We start from the raw sequence: 17,374 nt of genomic DNA, 5'->3' as shown, positions 1-17,374 counted from the left end.
TACATACTATATAATTCAGTTTATATAAAGTACAAAGTAGCCAAAACTATAGTATTATGTTAGAATTCAAGATAGTGCTTATTTTGTGAAAAGGGAGGCTAGGATTGGAAGAGACATGAAACAAATTTCTGAAAGGCAGGCAATCCCCTGTTCTTGACCTGTTTGTGATTACACAGGCATTTATGTTAAAAATATGGAGCTCCCTGTGCTCTACATACTTTAGTCTATATGCATTACAATTGAAAATAAAAAATAAAAGAACACAAAATTAAGGTCTCATAGTTGCACATGCTAACCATTATATCCCAAAATATGGTTACAATTTTCCCAGCACTTTATAAATATTGCTTTACTAAATTTTTGTTGTTGTTCATCAAAAAGATCATATTATAATGTCTTGAGAATAAAATCGAGAGGTGTGGAAAACTTTTCCTGATATAAACTTTGTCCATTAAATGTTATTTCTGCTAATTTTATTTCAGAATGGTAACTTATAGAGTCATTTATATCTTAACAATATCTATTTACTCCATAACACATATAAAATTGTCAGAATACCTACATTTAAATAGTATATTTCATCTGATCTTTTCTAACATTTTGCCAATTATTTATTTTATCAACTCAAAATAAACAGAATAGAATTAACCATTAGTGAGGACACCTCAAAGTTCTAAAGTTTTATCATGTCTTGCTAGAATAAATTATTTAAGTTATCATTTTCTTAGCAAATTTTAAAAACTTTGAAATGACAAAGGGAAAATTGGACAACAGAAAAATATGTAAAATAGTAAGTTAATTAAAGCTTATTATTATATAATAACATTCCTGGTAAATTCCCATCATGAAATTAAAAACTATATTATCAATTAAATTATTTTTCAACAAATAAATGTAACACACTTTTGTATTTTCATTGATTTGTTCATTTTATACCCATATCAATTTAGATATTCTTATTTTTAAACAGCTTTTCAAGTCTTTTGCCCAATTTTCTAATGGGTTGTCATTCTTATATTTACTGATTCATAAGAGTGTCTTATATAATCTGAAATCAGGTATTTTGTCAGAGATATTTATTGTGACTATTTTTCTCCTTCTGTGGTTTACACTTTTTTTCTAAATGTTTTGTTTACTAAAAATAAATTACTTGTTGTAATAATATTTTTGATTAAGCTTTTAGTTTCTATAGCTATGAGAGATATTATTAATATATTTTAATATTTTCAGATTTCAGTGTTAAGAATGTGTTACATTATAATGTATGTTAGGAAAGCACATTGTAAGTTTAGGTTTTTTGAATAACTTCATGTAAAATCCTTGAGATTTCCTTCCTAAATATTTGGAAAAATTGACTAAAGTGTCTGGTCCTAGAGTGTTCTTTGTGAAAATATTTTAGTAATAGACCCAGTTTCTTTAATAGGTTAAGACACTTTAGATTTTCTATTTTGTGTGCATGTCAGTTTTTTAAGTCATGATTTTCAAAGACTTTGTAAAATTATTAAAATTTTTCAATGTATTGAAACAGATGTGTTTATAATCTTTGGTTATTCACTTATTACTGACTATAGGATCTGAGTAATATCTCTTTTTACTCATCACTGATAGATGTTTGTCTCTTGGTCAGTTTTGTGAAGGTTAATTAATCATATAAGTTATTTCAAAGAACCAACTTTTGGTTTTGCTGACTCTATTTCATTTGTTGTCTATCAATTCTAACTTTAACTTTATTTCAACTTTTATATGTTTTATTTTCTTTATATGTATGTGTTAGTCTGTTTGCATTGCTATAAAAGAATAACTGAAACTACATAATTTATAAAGAAAATTATATGGCTCTTGGTTCTTCAGACTGTACAGGAAGCACAGTGCCACCATCTGTTCCTGGTGAAAGCCGTAGAAGTTTCCAATTATAACAGAGGTGAACGGGAGCCAGTGTGACACATGGTGAGAAAGGGAGTGAGAGAGAGAAGGGAGTGGTTTCAGAGTCTTTTAAACAACCAGGTCTCCTATGAACTAAGTAAGAATTCTCTCATCACCAAGGGGATGGTACTAAGCCATTCATGAGGGATCTGCCCCTGGGATCCAATACATCCCATTAGGCCCCACCTCCAACATTGGGATTGACATTTCAACATGAGAGTTGGAGAAGACAAAGATCCAAGTCATATCAACATGTATTTAAAATAATAATTTTCTCTAAAAACTGTATGTGAATCTCACAAGCTTTAGCATTCCTTATTTTCATTGTTAGTTGAAGTTATTTCCAAATTTTCTGTGTGATTTTGTCTTGATCAATGTTTTATTTAGAAGTGAATTGCTTAATTTTCCATTGGTTGGGTGTTTTCTTATCTTTTGTTATTGATTTCCAACTTTATTCCTTTGCCATCAGAGAATCTTACCTGAAAAATTATAATCTTTTAAAATTTGTTTAAGGCATATAAATTTTGGTTAATATTCTGTGTACACATATAAACAGTAAAAATCTGTTATTGTTAGATATAGTGATTTAAAAAGATCAAGTACATCAATTAGGCTGAGCTTTGGTATTACTTTCTAAATTTTAAAATTTCTAAATTTCTAATAAACCTCACCTATTGTTTGCTTGTTCTATCAGCTATTGATAGAGGTAGATATTTCTATTTCACCATTTCTTCTGTCAATATTTTCAAAATGTCATTATGTTATATTGTTTGTGCATAAGGTGTTTCAATTAATAAAAAAGCTTTCCAATGGATTAACTTTTTATTATTAATGTAAAATACCTCCTTATCTCTAATAATAATTCTTGTCTTGATATTTGCTGTGTCCAATATTTATACAAATAAACAAGTTTTCTTTATCTTTTTTCCATTCTTTTTTCACTATCCCTCTGTATTTTTAAATGAGGATATGTCTTTTATAAATAGCAATGGCTGCAATTTTTGTTTTCCAAAGTCTGACATTGTAAATTTTAATTAAATTATTATTTTCTTACATGGAATTTAATTACGGCTTTACTTTAATTTATAACTACCATTTTTTTATTACTCTTTTATCTACCCACATTTTATTCATTTTTTTCCACCTCTTTTGGGTTAATCAAATATGTCACTTTTATCATTTCATTATTTTTTCTTTATTACCTTGTTAGAAATAAATTCTTTCTCATGTTTTACTAGTTAATATTTAACATGGATGTTACACAAATTAGTGCATTTGTGCGTACTTCTCATTTATCAATGCTCAGATGGTTCAAGAAGCATAGAATTATTTAAATTGATTTACTCCTCTCCAGCCTCTCTACATCATTTTCAAGATATTTAATTCTGTATATATTAAACCTCAGGTAACATTATTTTTATACCATTAGTATTCACTTTTATTTCTCCCTCTTTTCTTGATTCATTCTGACATTTACACATTTCCTTTCAGAATAATTTTCTTTCTCTATGAATGTATTTCTTTAATATTTCTTACAATGCAAATTTGTTTACAGTAAATTATCTTTTTTGCTGAAATGACCTGCATTTCACCATTTTAAAAAATGTTGTTTTTACTGAATATGTACATTTAGCTGTAGGTCATATAGTTTCTATGAAGTTATTTTGCTTTTTAATTTTTTTGGGGGGTGATTTTGAAATATTTTTGCCTTTCATTTTGGACATTTTTACTATGATGAGTTTGCTTTGTTGTTGTTATTGATTTTTTTTATGTTCTGATCTTGTTTACAAGTCTTGGATGTGTTTTCCTTTTCTTAGGAGGGGCAGATGCTTAGAATAGAAACAGCTATAGAATATGCTAAATTTATGCTATATAGTGTATAGCATAAGACATACATTACTTTTATCATTTTATTATTTTTCTGAATTATCTTATTAGGGTACATTATTTCTCATCTTCTAGTAGTTAATAGTAAAATTTAACATGAATATTAGACAAATGAATACATTCATGCATACTTCTGATTTATCAATGCCTATCTTTATAGATAGCTAGATAGATAGATATGCTCTAGAATATGCTAGGAAAGTGCCAAACTGCTTTCCAAACTAATTATTCCATGTGCAATATGTGAAGGTTTTAATTTTTCCACAACCTTGAAAATACTTTATTGTCTTTCTTCTTATGATAGCCATTCTGTAGATTTAATCTTCTCATTAAGAATTTGACTTGAATTTCCCCAAAGACTAATGCATAGCACACATTTGACTCATATTTGGTTATGGTTATCGAAAACTAATATTGTTAGAGTTTACTAAATTATTTCTCTTGTTTTACTATACATTTTTGAACCTACGCATAAAATTTAACTTAAAAAAAAATAAATGCTATCTTTTTAGAATTGTTTCATCTGCATAATCTGTTGAAAATTTTTACAGCTAATTTTCACTATTAATTATATCATTTAGTATATTCATAATTTTATTGTTTCCTATTGTCAATATATTCATGAAATGTACAACTACTATCTCAGAGAAATATTTAACATAAATGTATTATAGAAAACATCCAAAGAATTAGACTGTACTCCATCTTCTTCCTGAATCCTGTGTGTATTGTTATTTAGCAAGTGATAAAAGAGTGTTACAATAGTTACCCATAACCTACAAAAAGATATCATTACACAATTTTGAATTGATTTATGTGTTAACATTCCAGATGGCCCTCAACTTATGATGGCTTGATTTGCAGTTATTTGGCATAAACACAATATGCAGTCAGTAGAAACTGTACTGTGAGCTCTCATAGAACCATTCTGTTTTTCACTTTTAGTACATTATTCAATAAATTACATAAATTTCCTAACACTTTATTATAAAACAGTCTTTTTATTAGATGATTTTCTCCAATTTTGGTTAATTTAACTGTTCTGGATACGTTTTACGTAGGCAAGGAAACGAGATGATGTTCTATAGGTTAGGTGTATTAAATGCATTTTTGATTTAATATTCTAAATTTATAATGGGTTTATTGAGATGTAACTTCATCATAATTTGCAAAGTATTTATATTCCTCTGATTTATAAAAATAGTAATATATACAAAAATTGTAATTGGCAATTTTGGTGGATTGAGGAGTGGTCCTCAAAATTCATGTCTACCCAGAATCTCATTATTTAACTTCCTTAGGAACTAAGGTCTTTGCAGTATAATTAATTAAAATAGTATTATGTTGAATTAGGATGGGTCCTAAATACAGTGACTGATGTTCTTGTAAACAGAGTAGAGGAGTCACATAGATATGGAGAGGAAAGAAGGTTATGAGATGGTGAAGTTAGATATTTGAGGGATGTGACAAGTAGCAAAGGAATGCTAAGCATTACTAGGTCTACCTGAAGCTAGGAAAAGGTAAGAGACGATTTGCTAATGACTTTAGAAAAAGCATGGGTCTGCTAACACCTTGATTTCAGATTTATAGCTTCCAAAACTGTGAGAGAGTAAGTTCTTACTGTTTTTAGCCAATACATTTGTGGCATTTTGTTATGACAGCTATAAAAATCTAATACAAAGATATTTTATAAAATGCTCTTCAATCACCTTGAATTTTCATTGAATTGTTGTTAATGAGAGAACTAATAAAATAGAAGGTAAACATTATCTTTGCTATAAAAGGATTTTCATATCTTTATGTTATGCCTAAACTTATTCACAAAATAGTTTATTCATGTGCTGACTTTTCCACTTTGATGTTTTAGACATTTTAGTGTCTAAGTGGCCAGTGATTTTACAAAGAAACTTAGCAAAACTGCTATTAAAATAAAAAGTTATAATTTTTCCTGGGCATCCAAGGTCGCTCACACCAGCATATGAACAAGGAGAAAAAAGTTATTTATTGTACTGGCAATTTATTGTATTTATCTTGATTATCAAAATAAAGTGCGTTGCTCTACCACCTAGGCAGGAAAAAGTGTGTCTGATAACATGATAAGGTTTGCCATATTTGCTTTCACATTTTTAGTATATTTATATCATTGGTTCATAGAGTTCTCAAGAAACAAAAAAAAGAAGCAAAACATTATGTTGTTATACATTTAAGTTATTTTGAATTATTTAATTTGAGTTATAGAGTTCACATACCAACTATAGGACATTGTCCTAGTCCATTGTATATCACTATAAGGAAATATCTGAGGCTAGATCATTTATATTAATAAAAAAAGAGGTTTCTTTGGCTTACAGTTCTTTTTCAGGCTGTACAGGAAGGATGGCATCAGCATCTTCTTCTCGTGAAGGCCTCACCTGCTTCCATTCATAGGAGAAGCTGTAAGAGAGCCAGTGTATCAGAGTTCATATGGTGACAGAGGAAGAAAAAGAGAGGCAGGGGTGTTAGATTCCCCAGCTTTCTAGGGAACCAATAAAACAAGTACTCACTTGCCACCCACTAGGAAATGATTCACCTATTTTTGAGGAATCTGCCCTCATGACACAGATACTTTCTATTAGGCCTCACCTCCAACATTGGGGATAACATTTCAACCAGAGATATTAGAAGATGAACATCCAAACTATAGCATTCTGACCTCCTCCCCACCATGTCAAACTCATGTCCTTCTCAGATTGAAAAACAATGATCTCTTCTCAATAATCTGCAGTCTTAACTTGTTCCTGCATAAACTCGAGTGAAAAGTCTCATCTAAAACTCAAGGCAAGCTCCTTACAGCTGTGAGTCAGTAAAATCAAAACAATTTACTTCTAAGGCACAATGATGGTGCAGGCATTGGGTAAACGATGCCATTCCAAAAGGCAAGACGAAACTCAGCAGGGCAGACATTAAATCTTAAATCTTCAAACTAACCTCTTTCAATCCACGTCTGACATCCTTGAAACAGTTCTGACATGGGTGGCTCCCAAGGTGCTGGGCAGCCCTACTCCCATGGCTTTACTGGGTACCACCCACATGTGTCTTCTCACAGGTCGGAAGTGAATGCCTGCAAGTATTCTAGGCTGAGGTTGCAACCTTCTAATGGCTTTACCATTCTGGAATGTGGAAGGCAGTGGCCCCATTTCGACAGCTACACTAACCAAAGTCCTGGTGAGTACTCTCTAAAGTGGTTCTGCCTCTGTGACAGACTTCTGCCTGACTCAAGCTTTCTGATATATCTGATATATCCTCTAAAATCTAGGTGAATGTTATCAGGTCTCCACTACTCTTGCTTTCTGGGCACCTGCAGACTAAATACCATGGGGGAAGACAGACTTAACAGCTGATGCCCTCCAAACTCTTCCAAAATCTCCCCATTGCCCAGTTTCAAAACTGCTTCCACATTTTCAGGTATATTTACAACAACATCCCTCCTTTGGTACAAATTTACTGCATTCATCTGTTTTATTCTGCTAAAAATAAATATTCGAGGCTGGGTAATTTATAAAACAAAGAGGTTTTGTTTGGCTGATCTTCCTCCAGTATGCATAAGAAGCATGGGATCAGCATGTGCTTCTGGTGAGGGTCTCAGATTGCTTCCAGTCATGGTAGAAAGAAAAGGAGAGCCAGGTGCAAAAATCACATAGTAACAGAGGAAGCAAGAGAGTAGAACGATGGTGATAGTTTATTTTATTATTTATTATACTTTAAGTTCTGGGTACATGTGCAGAACATGCAGGTGTGTTACATAGGTATACACATGCCACGGTGGTTTGCTACATCCATCCCCCCATCATCTACATTAGGTATTTCTCCTAGTGTTAACCATCCCCAATCCTCCCACACCCTACTATCCCTCCTCTGTCTCCCCACCTCCCTATAGGACCGGTGTGTGATGTTCCCCTACCCATGTCCATATGTTCTCATTGTTCAACACCCACTTATGAGTGAGAACATTCAGTGTTTGGTTTACTGTTCTTGTGTTGGTTTGCTAAAAATGATGATTTCCAGCTTCATCTATGCCCCTGCAAAGGACATGAACTCATCTTTTTTTATGGCTGCATAGTATTCCATGGTGTAGATGTGCCACATTTTCTTTATCCACTCTGTCTTTGATGGGCATTTGGGTTGGTTCTAAGGCTGTGCTATTGTGAACAGTTCCACAGTAAACATGCATGTGCATGTGTCTTTATACTTGAATGTTTTATAATCCTTTGGGTATATACCCAGTAATGGCATTGCTAGGTCAAATGGTATTTCTATTTCTAGATCATTGAGGAATTACCACAGTGCCTTCCACAATTGTTGAGTTAATTTACACTCCCACCAATGGTGTAAAAGCATTCCTATTTCTACACATCCTCTCAAGCATCTGTTATTGTCTCCAGATTTTTCAATGATTGCCATTCTAACTGACATGAGATGATGTCTCAATGTGGTTTTGATTTGCATTTCTCTAATGACCAGTGATGATGAGGTTGTTTTCATATGTTTGTTGGCTGCATAAATGTCTTCTTTTGAAAAGTGACTGTTCATCTCCTTCACCCACTTTTTGATGGGGTTGTTTTTTTCTTGTAAATTTATTTAAGTTCTTTGTAGATGCTGGATATTAGCCCTTTGTCAGATGGGTAGATTGCAAACATTTTTTTCCCATTCTGTTGGTTGCCAGTTCACTCTAATGATAGTGTCTTCTGCTGTGTAGAAGCTCTTAAGTTTAATTAGATCCCATTTGTCTATTTTGGCTTTTGTTGCTCTTGCTTTTGGTGTTTGAGTCATGAAGTCCTTACCTATGTCTATGTCCTGAATGCTACTGCCTAGGTTTTCTTCTAGGGTTTTTATATGGTTAGGTCTTATGTTTAAATCTTTAATCCATTTGGAGTTAATTTTAGTATGAGGTGAAAGGAAGAGATCCAGTTTCAGCTTTCTGTATACGGCTAGCCAGTTTTCCCAACACCATTTATTAAATAGGGAATCCTTTCTCCATTGCTTGTTTTTCATAGGTTTGTCAAAGGACAGATGGTTGTAGATGTGTGGTGTTACTTCTGAGGCCATTGTTCTGTTCCATTGGTCAGTATCTCTGTTTTGGTACCAGTACCATGCTGTTTTGATTACTGTAGCTTTGTAGTATAGTTTGAAGTCAGGTAGCATGATGCCTCCAGTTTTGTTTCATTTTTTGCTTAGGATTGTCTTGGTTATCTGGGCTCTCTTTTGGTTCCACATGAAGTTCAAGGTGTTTTTTTCCAATACTGTGAAGAAAGTCAATGGTAGCTTGATGAGGATAGCATTGAATCTATAAATTACTTTGGGCAGAATGGCGATTTTCATGATATTGATTCTTCCTAGCCATGAGCATGGAATGTTTTTCCATCTGTTTGTGTCCTCTCTTATTTCCTTGAGCAGTGGTTTGTAGTTCTTCTTGAAGAGGTCCTGCATGTCCTTTGTTAATTGTATTACTAGGTATTTCATTCTCTTTGTGGCAATTTTGAATGGGACTTCACTCATGATTTGGCTTTCTGTTTTTCTGTTATTATGTAAAGGAATGCCTGTGATTTCTGCACATAGATTTTGTATCCTGAGACTTTGCTAAAGTTGCTTATCAGTTTAAGGAGATTTTGGGGCTGATATGATGGGGACTTCCAAATATACAATCATGTCATCTGCAAATAGAGACAATTTGACTTCCTCTTTTTCTGATTGAATACACTTTATTTCTTTCTTCTTCCTGATTGCCCTGGCCAGAACTTCCAATACTATGTTGAATAGGAGTGATGAGAGAGGGCATCCTTGTCTTATGCCAGTTTTTAAAGGGAATGCTTACAGTTTTTGCCCATTCAGTATGACATTGGCTGTGGGTTTGTCATAAATAATTTTTATTATTTTGAGATATGTTCCATGGATACCTAGTTTATTGAGAGTTTTTAGCATAAAGGGCTGTTAAATTTTGTCAAAGGCCTTTTCTGCATCTATTGAGATAATCATGTGTTTTTTGTCTTTGGTTCTGTTTACGTGATGGATTATGTTTATAGATTTTCATATGTTGAACCAGTCTTGTATCCCAGCAATGAAGCCAACTTGATTGTGATGGATACGCTTTTTGATGTGCTGTTGGATTTGATTTGCCAGTATTTTATTGAAGATTTTTGCATTGATGTTAATCATAGATATTAGCCTGAATTTTTCTATTTTAGTTATGTCTCTCCCAGGTTTTGGTATCAGGATGATGTTGGTCTCATGGGGAGTATTCCCTCTTTTTGTATTGTTTGAAATAGTTTCAGAAGGAATGGTACCAGCTCCTCTTTGTACCTCTGGTAGAATTCGGCGGTGAACCCGTTTGGTCCTGAACTTTTTTTGGTTGGTAGACTATTAATTGCTGCCTCAACTTCAGATTTTGTTATTGGTCTATTTAGGGATTCAATTTCTTCCTAGTTTGTCTTGGGAGGGTGTAAGTGTCCAGGAATTTATCTGTTTCTTCTAGATTTACTGGTTAATGTGCATAGAGGTATTTGTAGTTAGTTATCTCTGATGGTAGTTTGTATTTCTGTGGATATACTCTTTATCATTTTTTATTGTATCTATTTCATTCTTCTTTTTGCTTTTTTATTAGTCTGGCTAGAGAGTCTATCTATTTTGTTGATCTTTTCAGCTCCTGGATTTATTGATTTTGTTGAAGGGTTTTTTGTGTCTCTATCTCCTTCAGTTCTGCTCTGATCTTAGTTATTTCCTGTCTTCTGCTAGCTTTTGAGTTTGTTTTATCTTGCTCCTCTAGTTCTTTTAATCGCGACGTGAGGGTATTAATTTTAGATCTTTCCTCACATCTCTTGCAGACATTTATTGCTATAAATTTCCCTCTAGACACTGCTTTAAATGTGTCCCAGATATTCTGTTACATTGTGTCTTTATTCTTATTGGTTTTGAAGAACAGCTTTATTTCTGCCTTCATTTCATTATTTATCCAGTAGTCATTCAGGAGCAGGCTGTTCAGTTTTCATTTAGTTGTGTGGTTTTCAGTGAGTTTCTTAATTCTGAGTACTACTATGATTGCCCTGTGGTCTGAGAGACTGTTATTTTTAACAGCAAGCTCTGGAAGGAACTAATAGACCAAGAACTCACTCACCTCCTACACTGGGAAGGTGATTAATCTATTCATGTGGGATCGGCTCCCATGACACAAACACTTCCCATGAGGCCCCCACCTCTAACACTGGGGATTACATTTGAGAGTTATGTTTAAGGGGATAAATGTCAAAACATGATGGATTTCCTTTCAACTCATTTTCATTATAGCTTGTCTCTATTTTTTTAGTACTGTGTCTTCAATATTAAGTATAAATAAGGTATTATTAGCAATATAAAATTCATTGCTCTTCCTTCTTTCTGTCTTCATAGTGCTTTCGTTTTCCTGAGTCATTACTTTTTATGCTTGGAGTTAAAGTTCAGATGTTGGTTTTTCAATTATATATATTTTTTGAAATATACCAATAGACCAAGAATATTATCCATGTAAATGCCCATAAAGGTTAGAAAAAATTATATTTAATAAGTAAAAAACAAATTAAAATTTTGAATTTGATAATGAAAGATTTTTATCTTCAAAATTTATTTAATTGTTCATGTGATGTTATCTATTTAATTTGAATAAGGGTCACCTTAGCTAAAGGCCATATGTTTTCGGATATTTTTCCTCCCCACATTCAATAATCTGTTTTGTTTAAATACAAATATATTTATTCTCTATTTTATTTTATTTTCTTAAGACAGGGTCCTGCTCTGTAGTCCATGCTGGAGTGCAGTGGTGTGATGTTACCTCAAAGCAGGCTTGAACTCCTGGTTCAATTAATCCTCCTGCCTCAGCCTCCAGAGTACCTGAGACTACAGGTATGTGCCCCTATGCCTAATTTTTTTTTGTTTTTTTTTTTTTTTTTTTTGGAAATAGGGTCTCACTTTACAAATATCTTTATTCTTAATGGGCTTTTGCAACTTTGTGCATGTTTTAAAGGCTATATATGTAAGATTATTACCAGATAAATTAAAAGAGGATTTTTACATTTCAACCAATTCCAAAGAGGAAATAAGAAGGTGGTGAATCCTGTCTTGTCTTAAGCAAAACAGGACACTAAAGGAGCTAAATTGGCATCAAGGAACCAGGAATATTGCATAATTAATATAATCTATTTTGTTTTCTATGTAAAAGTTTAAATGTATTCATATAGGAAACTGACTCCCTAGAAAATTCATATCTTTATAAAATATTATTAAATATGCCTTATAGGAAACTCTATTTCAATCTTACCTATCTATTATTTTATAAAATAAGAAGGAGATGTTAGAAAAAGTATGGTAATATAAAGGGATTAGACTAATGATTGCTTACTCTATTCAGGAAACTCCACTCATCCAAAGCTATGGATTATACCATCAACCATATTTTCCCAACTTACACACGAACTTTAACATCAACCAAAGATAGTAACATATTGTTTTTTTTAGATACCACATAGCCTTCACAGATTAACCTCCTAGAAAGTTGTAGAAGATTGTATTTGCTTTGTCAAAAATATTCTTCGTGTTTAGACATTTGGCATCAACTTCTTGTTGTTTAAAAGCATGTTTTCCTCATATTCAGTAGATGAATAAATGATCACTGATGATATGAATGTTGAATTTGTCCAAGATCTTACAACATCCTTACCTGAAGTTTTTCTGAACTGAGATTGAGATTCTTCCTAGATTACTTGTAAAGATGTTAACTCAATGGGAAAAAAACAGATTACTTTATGAATAACAATAGATATTGCTAAAAATAATTTTATGGAATAAAACAAAAATTAATTAAACCTTTAAGTCAATATATGACAAATATGTAATTAGCTGAATTTTGCCTAATAGAATCTTTGGAATGAATACATTGAGTCATATCAAAATTTACAAAGTTTTCTCACATATTTCTTATTATAATATGTATGAGATCATCAGTACCAACAACAGAATTGGCAAGATTATGGATACAGAAGACCAATCTACACAAAGAACACTTAAATATCTATAATCTAATGTATTAGCCCCCAAAATTTCTAAACTTCTGTACAGTCTTTCTCTCAAGGAAATCTCCCTACTCAACACCTAAAATTTCATTTTAGTGCCAAACACAGAACAGGACATACATTTATTAGAATAAATGAAGCAGTAAATGACTGAATACCAAAAAGATAGTTGTCAGCATAAGATTGGCCTTATGGGCCAGGCATGGTGGCTCACGCCTGTAATCCCAGCATTTTGGGAGGCCGAGGCAGGTGGATCACCAGGTCAGGAGATTGAGACCATTGTAGCCAACATGGTGAAACCTGATCTCTACTAAAAATACAAAAATTAGCTAGGCATGATGGCACATGCCTGTAGTTCCAGCTCTCAGGAGGCTGAGGCAGGAGAATCACTTGAATCTGGGAGGTGACAGTTGCAGTGAGCCAAGATCGTCCAGTCTGGGTAACAGAGTGAGACTCTTTCTCAACAACAACAACAACAATGGGAAAGATTGGCTTTATATAACACATATTTGAGTGATTATGGGCCTCATTTTCTTTGAAATTCATCTAATAACAGAATAAAAATCTTTAGAAAAAAATTCTAGATCAAGTTAATGCCATGTGAATAACAACACTTAACATAAATAAATGTGCTATCATATTAAATATACAAATAATTAATAGAATGTGAAATCTATCTATTTATCTATTAATTTATTGTATTTCGTTCTCATGAGATCTCCTACTTTGGCTATAGAAAATAATTATATCTGTGAATTTAAGGTAAAATCCAGTGTATGTTTATGGGAAAAGATGTTGTGAAACATACTCTTAACATCCCTACACTCTTCAACTCTGTAATATATGGTACCTATCTTAGGATGAAAAATATACCCTTTATTGAGCTTTTTACTTAAATAATGTCCTTTTCAACCACTTATCCACAAAACTCTAAATTTTATTCTTAGGCCAAGTTTGAATTCCTGAATACTGTATTTTCTTAGTTCCTGCCAAGATTCCTATCACTGATTTTTTCCTTAATGATATTCTCTACATTTGAATAACAAAAAATATATAAGACCCATTGTTGTACTGATACATATACTTAGGAAGTATCTCCTTAATGTGAGACTATAGGAGAATCCCTTTTTTGGAATCCAATATTAAAATACACACACACACACACACACACACACACAAACACACACTGAATAGTCAAGCTGTGTCACCTCATTTCAAGAATAGAGAAAAGTTTCCAGGCTTGCCACTTGTCAAGCAGAGTAGTAGCAATATTTCTGTAACCGGAGTAAAAGAAAAGGCAACAGTTGACCCTTAATTATGGCATAAAAGTTTGAATGTCTGAATCTACAAGTTCCATGTGACAGTCTTAAAGGGATGTTTATGAACATTTACTGAGATATTCCAGTATCATCATGATAAATTTTTTGGAGGCAAGAATTTCTGCAGTTATGTGGGTTAAAAGAGGGTTCAGCAAACTCTTTTTGTTACATTTATTGTGACCATGTTTTTAATCGTTAAGCTTGGGTATCCTGAAAAAAACACAAGCTTCACAATCAATATTTATTTCACATTACTTTGGAAAATACACTACACTTGTTAAATATGAGGTTTCTTTTTCTTCCTTTTAACTGCTGCAACTAGAGATTTTTTAGAAAAGACCAGGATAAATAAAAATAATTATGAAAAGTATTATATGACTTATTTTTAACCAGTTTATTTAGTGGTTAAAGAGCAGATAATAACTAAAAAGTCAAAGGAAACAGACAATGATAGCAATACAAACATTTTTGTTTGAGTGCAACTAGGTCCACAATGTTAAAAACAAGAAAGTTATAACCCCACAGATGGCCCTCAAATTGAGCACATTTGTAATATTTAAAACTGACTACTGTCAATAAATAAAAAGAATAAAATTACCCCATGTAAATAAAGTTTCTGTCATCAAACTCTACCTAGTTAACCCCTCATTAAGCTCTATCTTTTTGTTCTTTACACCATTTATTTGTTCCATAAGTATAATATTTATTTACTTCTTATTCACGCATAAGTGTTGTGTTGTTAGGTGATGTTTTTAAAAGAACAAAACACAGACCTACCTGCAAATGACTCATCACCTAATTTGGTGTGTTGCATTGTCTGCTAAGTCCCCAAACAGCTACTGATATCTATATTCCTCTCTTTCCTTTAGTAGTAGCACTGTGTTTTAATGTATAACATGTCTGCCTATATAAAGAGATTCCCTGGTGCCTTACAAAAGTATAGACATACCATTCTCTCATCTTCTTACTCTCCCCTTCACCCTATCTCCTAGCCACTAAGGAGATAGGATAATAAAACTTGAAATAACAGTGCATTGGAAGCCATATGAAAAAGGCAGATCAACAATGTAGAAGGCATTCAGATCCCCACCCAGTAAAGCTGCTATGTTGGTCTAAAGCTCTTTATGTAAAAGGGAACAATATAATTTTATTTTTAATCCATGTTCTATTTGGTCTTACAACAAAAAGACTTGTATCTTAACTAATACATGAAGACATTACATAAGTAAAAATTCCTAATTTTCCCAGGCATAAACATTTTTATAACTAATATTTTAGAAACAAAATTCATAAATAGTATAGCTGAGCATTACATACATTTAAAAAATATTATAAACCTAATTGTAATGTAAGAAAAATATAAGAAAAGTAATTTATATTAAAATTATATTTTAAAATATAAAATTCGAGGAAACCTGTATTACATTAAAAAATGTAGTGGTTCACTGCTTATATATATTTATAAGAATGTAAGAATGGTGCAAATTTTCTATACAAGCAGGAAAGAAAGAAGAAAGAAAGAGAGGAAGGAAAAGAGAGGAAGGAAGAAAGAGAGGAAGAGAGGAAGGAAGAGAGGAAGGAAGGAAGAGAGGGAGGAAGGAAGAGACAAAGGAAGGGAGGAAGGAAGGAAGGAAATAAGTGTGAGAGGGAGGGAGTGAAGGAAGAAAGGAAGAAAGAAAAGAAAGAGAGAGAAAGGAAGGAAGGAAGGAAGGAAGGAAGGAAGGGCAGGCAGAGGTTTCAAGGTATCATATGTCATAGAATGGGGTGACCAAAAACATGTCCCCTAGCTTAAAGTCCTTTGACATCTTCTGACTCTAATACATTTAGAAAAAATTCATTGAAGATCATTTCATTACTAAAGAGAATACAAAAAGCAAAACAAGAAGCTATAGAAAAGTATGAGACAACCTAAAAATATAGATGGGAAAATCCTCAACAAAATACTAGCACACTGAAACCAGCCACAGATCAAAAATCCAATACAGCATAATAAAGTGGGCTCTATTCCTGGAATACAAGGTTGGTTCAACAAAGAAATCAATGAATTTGATTCATTACATAAATGGAACTGAAAACAAAAACCACATGATCACCTCAAGGGACCCAGAAAAGGCTTTTAATAAAATTCAACATCCCTTCATTTTAAAAACCCTCAAAAAATCAGGCATCAAAGAAACGTAATTCAAAATAATAAAACCCACAAACTTAACAGGTAAAAGCTGGAAGCATTCTTTTTGAGAGCTGGAAAATAGATAAGGATGCCCACTCTCACTACTCCTATTTAGTATAGTACTCGATGTTCTAGCCAGAGTAATTGGGCAAAAGAAAGAAAGAAAGGGCATCCAAATAGGAAGAGTGGAAGTCAACCTATCTCCTTTTATATAAAATATAATTATATATCTACAAAACCTCATAGTATCTACTCTAAAGCTCCTCAATCTGATAAACAACTTCAGCAAAGTTTCAGGTTACAAAATCAAAGTAAAAAAAAAAAAAATCAGTAGCATTTCTTTACACTGACTGAGAGTAGAATTGAGAACACAATCTCACTTACAATAGTGACAAATAAAATAAAATAAAGTATCTACTAATATGGCTCACCAAAGAAGTGAAAGATCTCCAAAAGGAGAACTACAAAAGACTGCTGAAAGAAATCAGAGATGGCACAAGTATCAAAGACATGGAATCAACCTATATGCCAATCAATGGTGGATTGGATAAATCAAGTGTGCTACATACATACCATCAAATACTACCCAGGCATAGAAAAGAATGAGATCACGTTATTTACAGCAACGTGGATGCAGCTTGAAGCCATTATCCCAAGCAAATTAATGCAGGCACAGAAAACCAAATATTAATATTGCAGGTTCTCACATAAATGAGAGCTAAACATTGAGTACACAGGAACACTAAGAAGGGAACAACAGACAATGGGTCCTACTTGAGGGTGGAGGGGGACAGGAAAGTATGAATTGAATAATTACCTCTGTTACTTCACTTACTATTTGGGTAAGCAGAGTAACAGCTTAATCATTACACCAAGCCCCACAACATAATCATTACACCAAACCCCACAACATACAATATACCCATGTAACAAACATGTACCCCCATGAAACTAAAATTAGGAAGAAAAAAGAAAAAAATATATAAATAGTTAATATTAGA

General features: G+C 32.7%; 1 protein-coding gene across 1 annotated transcript in view; it reads right to left on the bottom strand.

Annotated features, from left to right (window-relative positions):
• PABPC4L (poly(A) binding protein cytoplasmic 4 like) overlaps positions 1–17,374 on the bottom strand; it is a 114,794-nt gene that overhangs the window by 49,662 nt on the left and 47,758 nt on the right. The window contains exon 3 of the transcript XR_001105864.2: positions 6,160–6,243. The gene's annotated coding sequence lies outside the window, so the exon portion shown is untranslated. The remainder of the gene's footprint in view (positions 1–6,159; positions 6,244–17,374) is intronic.

This window comes from Aotus nancymaae, unplaced genomic scaffold, assembly GCF_030222135.1.
Source record: "Aotus nancymaae isolate 86718 unplaced genomic scaffold, 86718_ANA_hifiasm-v0.15.2.pri h1tg000033l, whole genome shotgun sequence".
Lineage (NCBI taxonomy): Eukaryota > Metazoa > Chordata > Mammalia > Primates > Aotidae > Aotus > Aotus nancymaae.
Note: the sequence above shows the minus strand (reverse complement) of the source record. Positions and strands in the feature narration are given on the sequence as shown.